Source organism: Centruroides vittatus, unplaced genomic scaffold, assembly GCF_030686945.1.
Source record: "Centruroides vittatus isolate TY-2023 unplaced genomic scaffold, ASM3068694v2 scaffold_861, whole genome shotgun sequence".
Classification (NCBI taxonomy): domain Eukaryota; kingdom Metazoa; phylum Arthropoda; class Arachnida; order Scorpiones; family Buthidae; genus Centruroides; species Centruroides vittatus.
In genome coordinates, this window is record NW_027122718.1 from 3,778,936 (window position 1) to 3,792,544 (window position 13,609).

At 39.6% G+C, this 13,609-nt stretch overlaps 1 protein-coding gene across 1 annotated transcript in view; it reads right to left on the reverse strand.

Annotated features, from left to right (window-relative positions):
• LOC136990159 (prolyl 4-hydroxylase subunit alpha-1-like) overlaps window positions 1–1,227 on the reverse strand; it is a 47,116-nt gene extending 45,889 nt beyond the window's left edge. The window contains exon 1 of the mRNA XM_067288528.1: window positions 1,079–1,227. The gene's annotated coding sequence lies outside the window, so the exon portion shown is untranslated. The remainder of the gene's footprint in view (window positions 1–1,078) is intronic.
• Between the last annotated feature and the right edge of the window lie 12,382 nt (window positions 1,228–13,609).

Here is a 13,609-nt window from a genome sequence, read left to right on the forward strand (position 1 = left end):
AAAGATGATTTTAAAATCCTTAAACAAATCATGAAAAAATCTCTAGTTAAATCAGGAAAACAGAAATACAATAAAAGCTTACGTACTTAAACTCGCACATTAAATTTAAGTATAATACCGCATTTTATCTTTTCTAATATAGGTTAAACAATTATTTAAAAAAGTTAAAATTTTAAAAAGTCACATTAACAAGAATATATCTTGGATTTAATAATCAAAGTATCATAAAATTGTATACTTAAAAACAAATAGAAGTAGAAAAAGATTAAGATAAAAATGATATCATTTAAAAGAATTTATAGATTAAACAATTGGATTCCGTCGTTTATATTTCGAAATCGATCCGTACAACGTAATCAAAACCTTCTATTGGACACATAAAACAGTTTTGATGTGGGGTAGATACTTTTTATAAACTGAACAAATGAATTTGTTCAATCATTTTCAGCAAAGTAATAAAATTTGGCAAATTTGCCTTTGGTATCATTACGATCAGTTTCCAAAGACATTATCTCATCAAGCGTATACATTAACAGAATCATATACTTTCAAATAATTTACTTATATCAAATACATCCCTTTAATTATCATACTCTTCCTTTTCTAAGAAATCATATAAATGAACCAAGTGAAATTACAACATATTAAGTATATTTACCCTTTAATAAGCGAGTAAATTGGCGTAAATTTGTTAGTAAAACATAACGAAAGTTTTTACAACACCAATAAATGCTATACATTTTATTTTACCACGAGAAAAACTGCGGGAAAAATAATGAATATATTTCGCGGGAAGAAAAGTGAAAGTGTTCTTAAGACGATTTTCATTAATGGTATTATTAAATTTCTGAATATTAACCCCAGTTTACGTTAAAAATAGAATTTATACATTGTAATACGAAAGTGATTATTAAATATTAACCCGTTATCATCTGTGATTTTTAATTCATTTTTAACAGAGAAGTAACTGAGTTAAAAGTCGTTTAAAAATAAAATCGCGGTTAAAAAGACATAAAAAATAACTGTAATATACAGAAAAGGATCGTTTTTAACGAGTAAAATCGTTAAAATAACTTACCGATATCAATTAAAAGATTAAACTGTCCTTTTAAAAAAGGAAAAAAAACACCATCCTCTCCTACATAGACACATCGACGTTAGCGATTACGACGCCACTTTTACTTTTCTGTGAAACTCCTATTTACTTTTCCTGTTTAATTTTACAACAAATAAAATATTAATGGGGTTATAAAAGTGAATGCAACATTGTATTTGTTTAAATCGCGTGATGTATTTTCCACGCTCCACCAAGCTCTGTGTATATAACACAGATAGAATCTCTTAATTATTAAGATTTCCTGAGAATCCGAATCATTGTCAAAAATTCCAAGAATGTATATTTATCGTTGTATCTTTTTCTAAATCTTAACCATTCGTTTTTAACATGTATACTGTAGTATTTATGTGTAGGCCCACAAGTACAGTATTTTGAACACAAATTTGGCCTATATGTATATATACAGTACTTGACAAAATATGTTGAAATTTGATTCTTTTGGTAATGTGTATATACACGCGTATTCAAAAGGTAGAATATTTCATTTAAAAATAATAGAAAATCCTCATTTTGATAAATCTTGATAACGTGAGAATTTACGCGGAGATTTCGAATGTCATCGGTGCAAAGGAAACTCTCACAATGACGTATCGTGTGAGTTTCCTTTGCGCTGATTATAAAATTGTTTATCGGTTCCGCAAGTAAATTTCAGGATGAGAATGGAACTTAAGTTAGTTCGAGCTGCATTTATCGATTCAGATCTACAGATCTAATTGATCAATCCATTCTTTGAATATTTCCAATTATTAGGAAATCGTTGACGATCTTAACACCTAAATAGGAGCCAGTTTCCGGGAGGATTTTCTATGGGAAACTGGCAATGCAGCACACGGGCAATCTACCCTTTGATGTGCTGCATTGCAGTGGCGTAGCGAACATAACTGGCGCCCGACACTTTTTTGGCGCCCCTCTTTCCCCTCCAGAAACACATATAGTTTGTCTTGGAGACCATTTGGGTGCCCCTCTGCAAGTGGCGCCCGGTGCATGATATACCCCCTTGCACCCCCCCTCGCTACGCCACTGCTGTATTGCCTTACCCCATTACCCCATTAATCTAATCCAATCTAATCCAGACAGTAGGGCCGTCGAGAAAGGAGTGAGGACATTTCCCGGGACCCAGAGATAACTTAACGGAAAAAACCCGTAATGTTTCTTACTCCTTTAAAATTGATGTTATTTTTACTAAAGAGATAATAAAATCCTTAAGATTGCTTTTTATTAATAAAGAAACATTCTACGTATTTCTTTTGTTCAAAAAACATGGCTAAGAGGCCCACTCTATCTTCTGGCTCCATACAAACTCTCTATGACCCTGCCAGAAAAAAACAGACATTATTAGATAAAAAGAATAACAAAATCCAAAATAGTCAATTAAGATTGATAACGGATAATTTTGTTTCCGATAGGATCACGTCACATCTGTATTTAGATGACGGAAAGATTTCGTCGGGCCTATATTCAGGGCCGAATTTACATAAGGACATTTGGGGCCGGTGCCCAGGGCCCCCACAAAACTATGTTTAAACATAATTTTTTTTCTATTACTGCGACAGCCTAGCGTGGCCTAATCACGAGGGCCACAGGCAAAGAAAACCAAACCCGGGGTAAAACCTATGAAACATCGGAAAATGTCGGGAAAAAATTTTACATGGGTATTTTTCAATTAAATTAAAATAATTAGTTTTACACAATAATATATATGTAAGTTTACAATAACCTTATTTTTAAATGAAATTTACAACTTTCTAGTTGAAATCTAGGTGAAAGTAGTATTTTGTGTAAATTTTCTAAATCATCAAATTTGCCTACTCTTAAAGGGGGGCCTCCACCGAATTTGTGCCCAGGGCTCCTGGATTGGTAAATCCGGCCCTGCCTATATTAGATATAACTCCGACAAATATTGAACATAACTACAATTTGACTGACTAGATCAACTTCTAACAAGGGAAGGCTTCCAATTTAAAATCAAATTTCTTCTTGAAACATTGTACTTAACTTATTTCAGGAACGATAAACACAATGGGCGTAGTGAGAATTTATACAAATATGTGTCAACCACTACAGAGGATTTAAATCAATCATAAGGAAAATCGAAGAGGTGAGACACAGACACTTCAGCGAAACAGATGAAAAGATGAGAGTAAAAACTGAATGACAGGCATTTCATCGTGAGAATGCATTCCTATCTATAATCAATTTTATTCTGAAAAAATTTAAAAAATAATAATAAGGATTCTCGGGTGTACTATAGATTACTCCCTATGGAATTTCAGGACTTTGATTATATTGTTGATTATCCGATGGATCTAAGTCCACGGATGTAATAAGGATGTATGTTAAGGACTCAAGTAATGACCAATTACACGTGCACGAATTTGGCGAAACAACAGTAATTTATTCTAACAGTACAATAACCGCGAGATACTTCCTAACCCTCAAGTTTACACGATACACGACTTAAAACTAACGAAATTTACAATACTCTATATACATATATACATACACATTTTCCTTCTATACGATAATTGCATATATTAGCCTTCGAGGAATCACGGTATTATGTTAAGTGAATGCAACACGATCTCGAGTTCCAAGCGTTCCTTTTCTTTACGTCAATTCTCAAAACTAATAGTTCTGTCCGATACCTGAACGTAATTTACGTCACCAGAAGTACGTCCCTCGTTGATACTCCTCAATTACACTACGATGGAAACGGATTGTGCTTCCCGACTGAAAGTGGTCGCCCTTTCTAGACTTCTGTTCTCCCGGTCTAACTCCGACGTCCTTGCTGACCTTTCCTCGGCGACCTTCCTCGACGAATCCAAAAACAGCCAAAAAGTGTCCTCAATCGTGAGAGTCCCTCAATTTATATTTCCCGCTCTCCGGAAGTCCGCTTCACTTATTGTCCCACTCTGGACCAATCAGAAAGCTTCTCACGTATCCTAAGGTGACATCATAAGAAAATTCCACGCGACACGGTACAAACCAAGAAAACCCGATACATACAAAAAGGAAACCGAGAAAATAATTAATAATAATAATAATAACAATAATACATAGTTGCGTAGCACTACATATCTCCCCCCCCAAGCGACTCACTTCCCGTAGTGCAAACTACGGAAATCAATTTTGCGTTCACGTAGGTTATAAGGTTTCTTACGCACCTCAAGGTCAGTGCACTTCTGCACACCACTTGTGTCAACACCTTGCGTGTTAGTGACCACCCCACGTCTCCTCACCAACCGATCATCCAGGACTTCATCATCATCCTCCAGTACAATTCCTCTATCCTCCCTCTTTTTTTTCTTATTACAAATCGGATAGCCATAGCAAGGTTTTAGGCGATCGACATGGACAGTCTCCTGATCCTTCATATTGCAACCCTCCACACGATACGTAGTTGGGTTTATCACCTTGGTGATCCGAAAGGGTCCTTTATAATTATAAGAAAACTTATTCCCTTTAACACCTTTCTTTCTCACCCAAACCCTCTGCCCTTCCGAAAAACTTACTAATGTTCTCCCTTTGCTTCGATAATCCCTTCCTTTCTTGTTGTAATTTCGCGCATGGATACTCGCATTTTCCCGTAATGCACGGAGTTTCGTGACCAGGAATGCCCTACGCTCATCGGTAGACATATCATCAGGCAGGTATTCGATATTAGGGGTACGGGGATCAACACCATACAAGAGGAAGGCAGGTGACTCATTTATGGCAGTGTGGTGCGAATTGTTATAGGCAAAACATGCAGAAGGTATCATTTCATCCCATTCGACTCTCCCATCGTCAGAGGATTTAGTTATCATTTCGACTAACGATCTGTTCACCCGTTCGCACGTGCCATTCGCACAAGGTCGATAAGCGGTAGTAATGTTCCTCCTAATTCCTAACCACTTGCAACAGTCCGAGAATAAAGATGATAGAAAGTTGGTACCTCTATCGGAAATAATTACTTCTGGGGCACCGTACCTACAAACGATTTCATTAAATATTGTATTACTCACAGACCATGCAGTTTGGTCCTTCAAAGGGTGTGCTTCGACGAAACGAGTGAAAATATCTACTATTACAAGGATGAATCGGTTACCGCTGCTCGATGTGCGGATAGGTCCTACTATATCCACAGCAATCTTTTGGAAAGGTGCCTCAGCCGTCTCGTTTTCTTGGAAAGGAGCCTTTCCTTTGTGTACATTATGCCTCTGGCACCTTTCACACGTCTTAATGACACCTTCGACCTTCTCCCTCAAATTCCGAATATAATAGTGTTTCTCAATGTTAATTATAGTTTTTCGCACGCCCCAATGCCCCGACAGATTGTTTTCGTGAACAGCCTTAATCACTTCCCTAGCAAGATCCTCCCCTACGCATAATTGGCTAACATACTTGTCACGGGACTTCAAGAGGCTTCTTCTATACAGGCATTCGCTTATTACTACATACTGGTGCATATAGCTCCCAATATTTCTATTCCCGGGGCTTCTCAGTAAATCCCTTTTTATGGGGCCAAAAGTTTCATCGCGATCCTGTGATAAACCAATCTCGTATCTATTAGGGATTACAGCCCTTGTAGATTCAACATCGAAGTGATGAACCCCGTTAACGTTCCTCGAAAGGAAGTCCGCTACTTTATTGTCAACGCCTTTCACATGTTGGACTTCTATATGGTAGTCCATAATCTCCATTATCCAACGAGTCAGACGCTTGCTCCCATTTTGAATGTTGCTAAGGAACACAAGGGGTTTATGGTCAGAGAGTATTATCGTTTTTTGGCCTAGAATTAAAAATTTGAAGTGTCTTAAGGCTAAAACAATTGCTAGACATTCTTTCTCAATTGTGGAATAATTGATTTCTGCCCCTTGAAATCTCCTACTAAAATAGCCTATCGGAGCCAGTCCCTTTTCGTGCCGTTGTTCGAGCACCGCAGCTGCCGCGTTGTCAGATGCGTCAGTGTGCAAATAGAATGGTCTATCAAAATCCGGGTGAGCTAGAATTGGTGGGCTTGCTATTGCCTCTTTTAACTTTTCAAAACCTCTCTGACATTCTGGGCTCCATAAAAATCTCTTCCCTTTCTTGGTGAGTTCTGTTAATGGAGCAGCGATATCGGAAAACGACGGGATAAAATTCCGAAAAAATCCAACCACACCGAGAAAACTGCGGACCTCTTTTACACTACGAGGTGTTTCCACTTTCTTGATCGACTCAACATTGTTGGGATCAGGTCGCACACCCTCGCTATTAATAATATGTCCTAAATATCTCACCTCCTTTGCTAATATTTGGCATTTACTCGGATTTAATTTTAGGCCCTCATCCCTTAATGTACTAATTACTCGATCGACAAGCTCAAGATGATCCTCCAAACTTTGTGAAAATAATACAATATCATCTTGAAACACAAAGCAGCTATTTCCGACAAATTTTGCTAAGATCTTCGTCATAATGTATTGGAAAAACCTCCCACTATTCTTCCCACCCTGAGGCATCCTACAAAGTTGGTATTTTCCCCATGGTGTGGAGAACGCAAATATGTGTCTTACCTTGGGATCTAGAGGAATCTGGAAATACCCTGCTTTTAAGTCCAATACCGAGAAATATCTGTTCCCATTAAGTTGGGATAAGATGTCGTCTATTCGAGCCATCGGGAATATTTGGGGTTCTGTTATATCATTAATTTTTCGCAGGTCCAAAGTGATACGAATCTCACCAGAGCTTTTAGGAACAACATGTATAGGAGAGTTCCACTCCGATGAGCTCTCCTCACATATACCTGCTTTTATCAGCTCACTAACTTGCTTCTTAAGGCCAGGTAAGTAACTGTACGGAATTCGGTACTGTCTAACGTTGACCGGACGTTCCGACGTCAGGCTAACAGAGTGCATATGTCTGCTAGTGCCAGATAACTCGGCAATTTCGCTAGCAATAGCGTCCGGATACTTTCTCAAAATATTTATTATTTTCCTCTTAACCGGTTCATCTAGGTGATCCAATCTCCACACCTCTCTTTCTACCTCTGCCACCCCTACCTCACTATTTATATTAATACAAAATCTCCCTTCACGACCTTGCTTATCTGCCTTAACCACTGATTCGATCCCCACCAACAGCCCAGGGTGCTGGCAAATAATGTCCATCCCGATGATCATCTCGTAACCTGCCCTTTCAGGAAACCCAACACTTGGTGTTGTCGTGCATACCTTTTTCCCATCGTGGAAACAGCACTCGATTGCTACGGCCTCATCACTGTTTATGAGTGCTCCCGACATCCCACTAATACATGAATTGTTTGGGACCACCCAATTCCTATTTTCACGCCTGATATATTCAGTCAATTCATTCTTAATTACGGTCCTTTCTGCACCTGTATCTACTAGACCAGCAATTTCACGTCCTAGGATTACACCTCTTACAATCGGTAACCCCCGGTCTGACAAGTGTATCTTTCTGGTCAGTTCTAATTTAACTAACCGGTCATTCGCCTGACCTTTCAAATGACCTCTGACTAGTTTAAATCTCTTCTCTTGTTGCATTTTCTCGAAATATGGCCTATTTCACCACACGTGTAACAACGGCGCTCTTTTCCCCACCTCTCGCGGTTATTGTTCCCCTTCATGTGCTCGAGTAAAGATGCCATGGACTCGGTCAAACTCCTTATTTGAGTCTCCAACTCCTCTACACGCTTACCCAATTGTACTTCCCTTCTCTCCAACCCCCTTTCATGCTCAACATTTGCGCATACCTCACTTATCCCACCTCGTTTGTTGCAGGCCGATTCGATTTCCTCTTCTTCTTCGGCCTTTACTATCGCCTCATCCAAGGTGTCCGGCCGCCTCTGCATCACCTGCCTCCTAATCTCCGCTAGTAGTCCTTTTATAAAGCATTCCTTAACAGCATTGTCGCGAAGCGTCGCTAAATTAGAATTGCGCGTCACCGCTCGTGAAAACAACGACTTAATCCTAATCCCGTATTCGCAAACCCTCTCCCCTCTTCTCTGGGAGATCTTTAATACCTGATCAAACGGGTCCTGTTCTTTTTCTTTACGACCAAAGCACTTTATAAGAGCCCTCCTTATTTCATCATAGCTCATGACGCCCTGGTCCCTTAAATCGAAAAATAAAGACAAGGGCTCACCTTTTAGGCGGGCTTGAACTACGGTGACCTTCACAGTCTCATCCCAGCTTGCCAACGACGCGACGTTCTCGACGGTTTGGAAAAACCTACTCACATCTAAAATATCTCCGGGCAGGTTCGAAAAACATGGGATCATGCCCATAAATCCCGTTACAATAGGCACATTGCCCAATTCCCCTGCCCCTGAAGATCCGCTGGTAATTTGTTCATCCATAGTTTACCGAAACCTTTTGGTTTTACAATAATATAATTTACAATTCCAATGGCTATAATTACAGATATAAGCGGCAGTAGGATGAGGGGTTAATACAAGATGCACGTTTGGTCGGTCCTTTTACAACAAACAACCCGATCAATATCCTGTCGCGGACGCCAATGTTGATTATCCGATGGATCTAAGTCCACGGATGTAATAAGGATGTATGTTAAGGACTCAAGTAATGACCAATTACACGTGCACGAATTTGGCGAAACAACAGTAATTTATTCTAACAGTACAATAACCGCGAGATGCTTCCTAACCCTCAAGTTTACACGATACACGACTTAAAACTAACGAAATTTACAATACTCTATATACATATATACATACACATTTTCCTTCTATACAATAATTGCATATATTAGCCTTCGACGAATCACGGTATTATGTTAAGTGAATGCAACACGATCTCGAGTTCCAAGCGTTCCTTTTCTTTACGTCAATTCTCAAAACTAATAGTTCTGTCCGATACCTGAACGTAATTTACGTCACCAGAAGTACGTCCCTCGTTGATACTCCTCAATTACACTACGATGGAAACGGATTGTGCTTCCCGACTGAAAGTGGTCGCCCTTTCTAGACTCCTGTTCTCCCGGTCTAACTCCGACGTCCTTGCTGACCTTTCCTCGACGACCTTCCTCGACGAATCCAAAAACAGCCAAAAAGTGTCCTCAATCGTGAGAGTTCCTCAATTTATACTTCCCGCTCTCCGGAAGTCCGCTTCACTTATTGTCCCACTCTGGACCAATCAGAAAGCTTCTCACGTATCCTAAGGTGACATCATAAGAAAATTCCACGCGACACGGTACAAACCAAGAAAACCCGATACATACAAAAAGGAAACCGAGAAAATAATTAATAATAATAATAATAACAATAATACATAGTTGCGTAGCACTACAATATATTGGAACTCAGGGGACCGAGACGAGTTCAACGGTACCCTATTTTTGGACCGGAGACGAAAAATAAAAAAGTTATCACACTTTTTCACTTACCATACTTTTTTAATGCTCTCGTGCAGACGGCACCGTAGTTGCTAGTATTGCCATCTTGCGGTAAAGTCTGCAAACCGTGACGTCGGACTACGGTCATCTCCCGGAGGGTTAAACACGCGACACGAGAGCGGAGAGAGCGACGCGACTTCCGATCATCGCGCGATCGCCATTTCGGTTAATGTTACTTATGGCAGCGAACGTGGCGGCCCGACTGACCTCTCGTATGGGCGCCACCACACGCCGCCATGTGCTAAACTAGTGATCGATTCACGGTAGTTCTTGAACAAAGTAAAAAAAAGGGGGGAAAACGTCTACTAAAGGCAATTTTAACGGCAAGCGACGGGACTCCCGATTGCGATAGCGAGGCCGACTTAGCGGAGAGCGACGCGACTCCCTATCATCGCGCGATCGCCGGAAAAAAGTATGATAACTTTTTTATTTTTTGTCTCCGGTCCAAAAGTAGAGTATCGTTGAACTTGTCTCGGCCCCCTGAGTTCAGATATATACCCAAACACACGAAATTCCATAGGGAGTAATCTATAGTATACCCGGATTCTCTACTCATGGAAACAGGCTGGCTATGATATTGGTGACGACTTCGAATTTTTTGAAAACGTCGTGGAGCGAACATTCAATACGGAAAAGTCCAAAATTGTCAAGATTGCTTTTTTTATTGTGTTCTCGTTGTGATAAAACACTGCCTCGACCATCTTATTGGTGAAAACGAGCCCATTTTAAGGATGTAAATTAATCTCTTTACAATAAAATTTGTTGTTCCCATTGCAGTGATCTGTATTAGTTATATTAACTCTGAATGTCTTTATTACGGTCAAATTTTGTCATAAAACAGGTAAATATCACCTGCCAAAATAATTTATAATGTGTTGAATTTTTCGATTCTTTGGCTTTTAACCCCCCCCCCATTGAAGATATATATTTGCGTAAATTTTCACTATGCCCATTGTTTTACTCATTCCGAAAATAAGTTAAATATGAAGTTTCAAGACGGAATTCGATTTCAAGTTGGAAGCCTTTCCTTGTAAGTTCTTGACGTATCTAACGGTTACTCATAACAGCTTTTTCTTGTAATATCTATTCTCACCTACACCAACGAAATAAACTTACGCATGCACACTAATTATTTCGTGAAAAGAGAGTTTGACTACAATGCTTATAATTTTATTTAAAGGTTTATAGCTGCAATAACTCTTGTCACATAATGTGTTTAACTCGTGTTTTAAATTGCTAATGTTTTGACTCAATTCTTAGTTCGTATTCGGACTGTACCTAGTTATTCCAAATATTGTATTTCGAAACGCACTGTTTCCTATATTAAATTCGGAATTAATAACACTCAGAGAAACGCAGAGAGTTAAATATACAACTCTTCGCTTGCCTTTCGTCTTTTCGCGACGAATGACAACCCAGAACTCACCACGTGGAGGTAAGTTCTGGGTTGAGGTATGAGAGCTTCACCAAGCATTGGAATGAGTGAAATGCTGCATGTGAACATCATGTATAAAGTTTCACCCATCCTAACTCATGCTATATTGCTGTATACTCAGAATGTTTATTATTATTGTAATACAAAACAAACTGCAATCTTATCATTCTAGCTAATTTACGGTTGGGTGTGAGCTACTTTAAATAGTCAAAAGTACCGAAGATCTACTACCACAGCCTTATTCATTATAAAAGTCTACTAACCCACTCATATAAAAAACCACACAGCAGACCACAAAATTGCGACCACTAACGAATCGTCAGCAAGTGGTCGAAAAATCCCCAGGAATTTTTCGGGGGGTGGTCCGTCCGGATATGTCGGTCCCCGTCCCTCACCACCCGGCCGCCCCATTGTGGGCCTGGCCGAACCCATAATGGGCTTGCTATAAGAGGCCCTCTTAGTGCCCACAGGGCGGAAAGAGTTTAAAAAAAAAAAGTGGACGAACTGATTTGCACTGAGAGACGAGTCACAGTACGTAAGCTTGCTGCACAACTGCATTGTGATCACAATGCCATACAAAATATGATGGAAGACTGGGGTATCGTAAAGTGGGTGATGTCAATGAATACGACTTTTTCCGATCTGGTGACGAAATAAAACGTAAGGCATATCTTTATGATCCGAGCACGAAGAATCAATCCATGGAATGGTGTCACACTTGTTCTCCAAGGCCTGTGAAGTTCAAGAACCAGCAATCAGCACAGTAAGTTACGGTGACTGTTTATTAGGATGACAAGGGCATCAATATCCTTGATTTTCTGGAACATGACGGCGAGCAATATAGCGAAACATTCAAGAAGCTTAGAGAAACTATAAGAAGGAAGAGACCAAACAAGAATCTGAAAAAGATCCACATTCGCTTTGACACACATGCGCGACCAAACACATCTCTGGAAAGAAATTAAGCATTCGGCAAATTTGGTTGGTCGATGGTCCGATACTTTTCGTATGTATGACACTATAACCACAGCGTAGTTGTGCAGCAAGCTCACGAATTGTACTCATCTCTCAGCGCGAATCAAGTCGCCCGCTAGCTAACGATTCATGTAAGTTGTCGCAGTTGATGGTCTCCCGCTGAATGGTTTGTCTTCAGTGCTGATGTCCCCTTCTTTAAACTTCACCAATCAGTACAATTGATCTAGATAATAGTGTCATCTCCGTAAACGTTCTGTAGCCTACTGTGGATGTCAGACAGCCTGCATCATTCCTTCGTCAAGAACTCAATTTGGCACGTTGCTTCTGCTGAAAATCCATTATTTGCCTACAATGAAGAAGAAGGATTACTACAGAAAGAGAATTTCTCTACCAACATGTGGAATTTTAACGACTTGTCAGTTAATAAAAAATTCTACCCACATTTTCATTACTTTTCGTAGAGCCCTGTATTTTCATGAAAATTTCAAATAATTTTCGCCTTACAACAGCCCATATTCCGGCAAAACATGATGACGCAATGGAATTGCTATCCATAGCCTCAGATGCACACAATCCATCTGCGACTGTACAGAACCATGTGTTACTATTATTATTATTTTAGACGGCATATCTTGTAATAAATCTGAAAACTAGAATTGGTGAATGAATGGTGAAAATCACAGAAGTCCAAGTTCTATGTTCAAACCGAATCTTGTGATAATTTCAAAAATTAGAATCCTTGAATGAGTGGTGAGATATGCTGCTCCAATCCAACACGTTTGTTCATTTCTTTGTACATAATTTGTAAGAGCCTGTGCGTCCGCGGTTTTGATTAACAAGGAGAAAGCTCCCCCGATCGCTTAGTATCACAAATTATGCCAATATGCAGAAATTGTGCCAACATGTGTGCACAGTGTTTACACGAAAAGCGTTGAGTGTTGTCTTCTTCCACCATGATCAAAATATTAGTTTGATTGCCGTGTATGATTCTTCTTCGATAATGTAGCACGTTATCGAAGATGAATCATACACGGCAATCACGGATGTTTTTTCTTTTGTAAATTTATATTGATATTTTAAAAATTATGTATATTTTATCAAATAAAGACTATAAAATAAAGTTATTTTTCATGCATATAAAACGGACTTTTTTTTAAACTCTTTCCTCCCTGTGGGCACTAAGAGGGCCTCTGTTAGCAAGCCCAGTTATGGGTTCAGCCAGGCCCACGATGGGATGAGGGACGAGGCCCGACATATCCGGAAGGACCATCCCCGAAAAATTTCTGGGGATTTATCGACCCGTCTAGATTCGTACCCGGATCCCCTAGAGGGGTAGGCTGCCACCTTAACCGCTCAGCCATCCGGCGGTCAAGTATAAAACGGACTAGAAAAATTTACTACAGTATTTTCATTTTTCTTAGATTGACAAAGTCCGAAAATACTTTATGGGTGGTCTCAAAGTTATACTTACTTCATTGGATGGGCCACTTCATTTCGTTTTTGTATGAGATCAGAAGAAAATTGTTGCTGGATACATGAGAAGACAACCTTACACTCGTCGGCCACGGAAAGGCGATCCTTTTGCCATATGGGCAAGGAAGATGCGGGCACAGACCAGTAATTTTTACATTCTCTCGGCGTCGATTGCTTTATTCTTGTGTTTCGTTTCTTTTGTGGTGCCCATT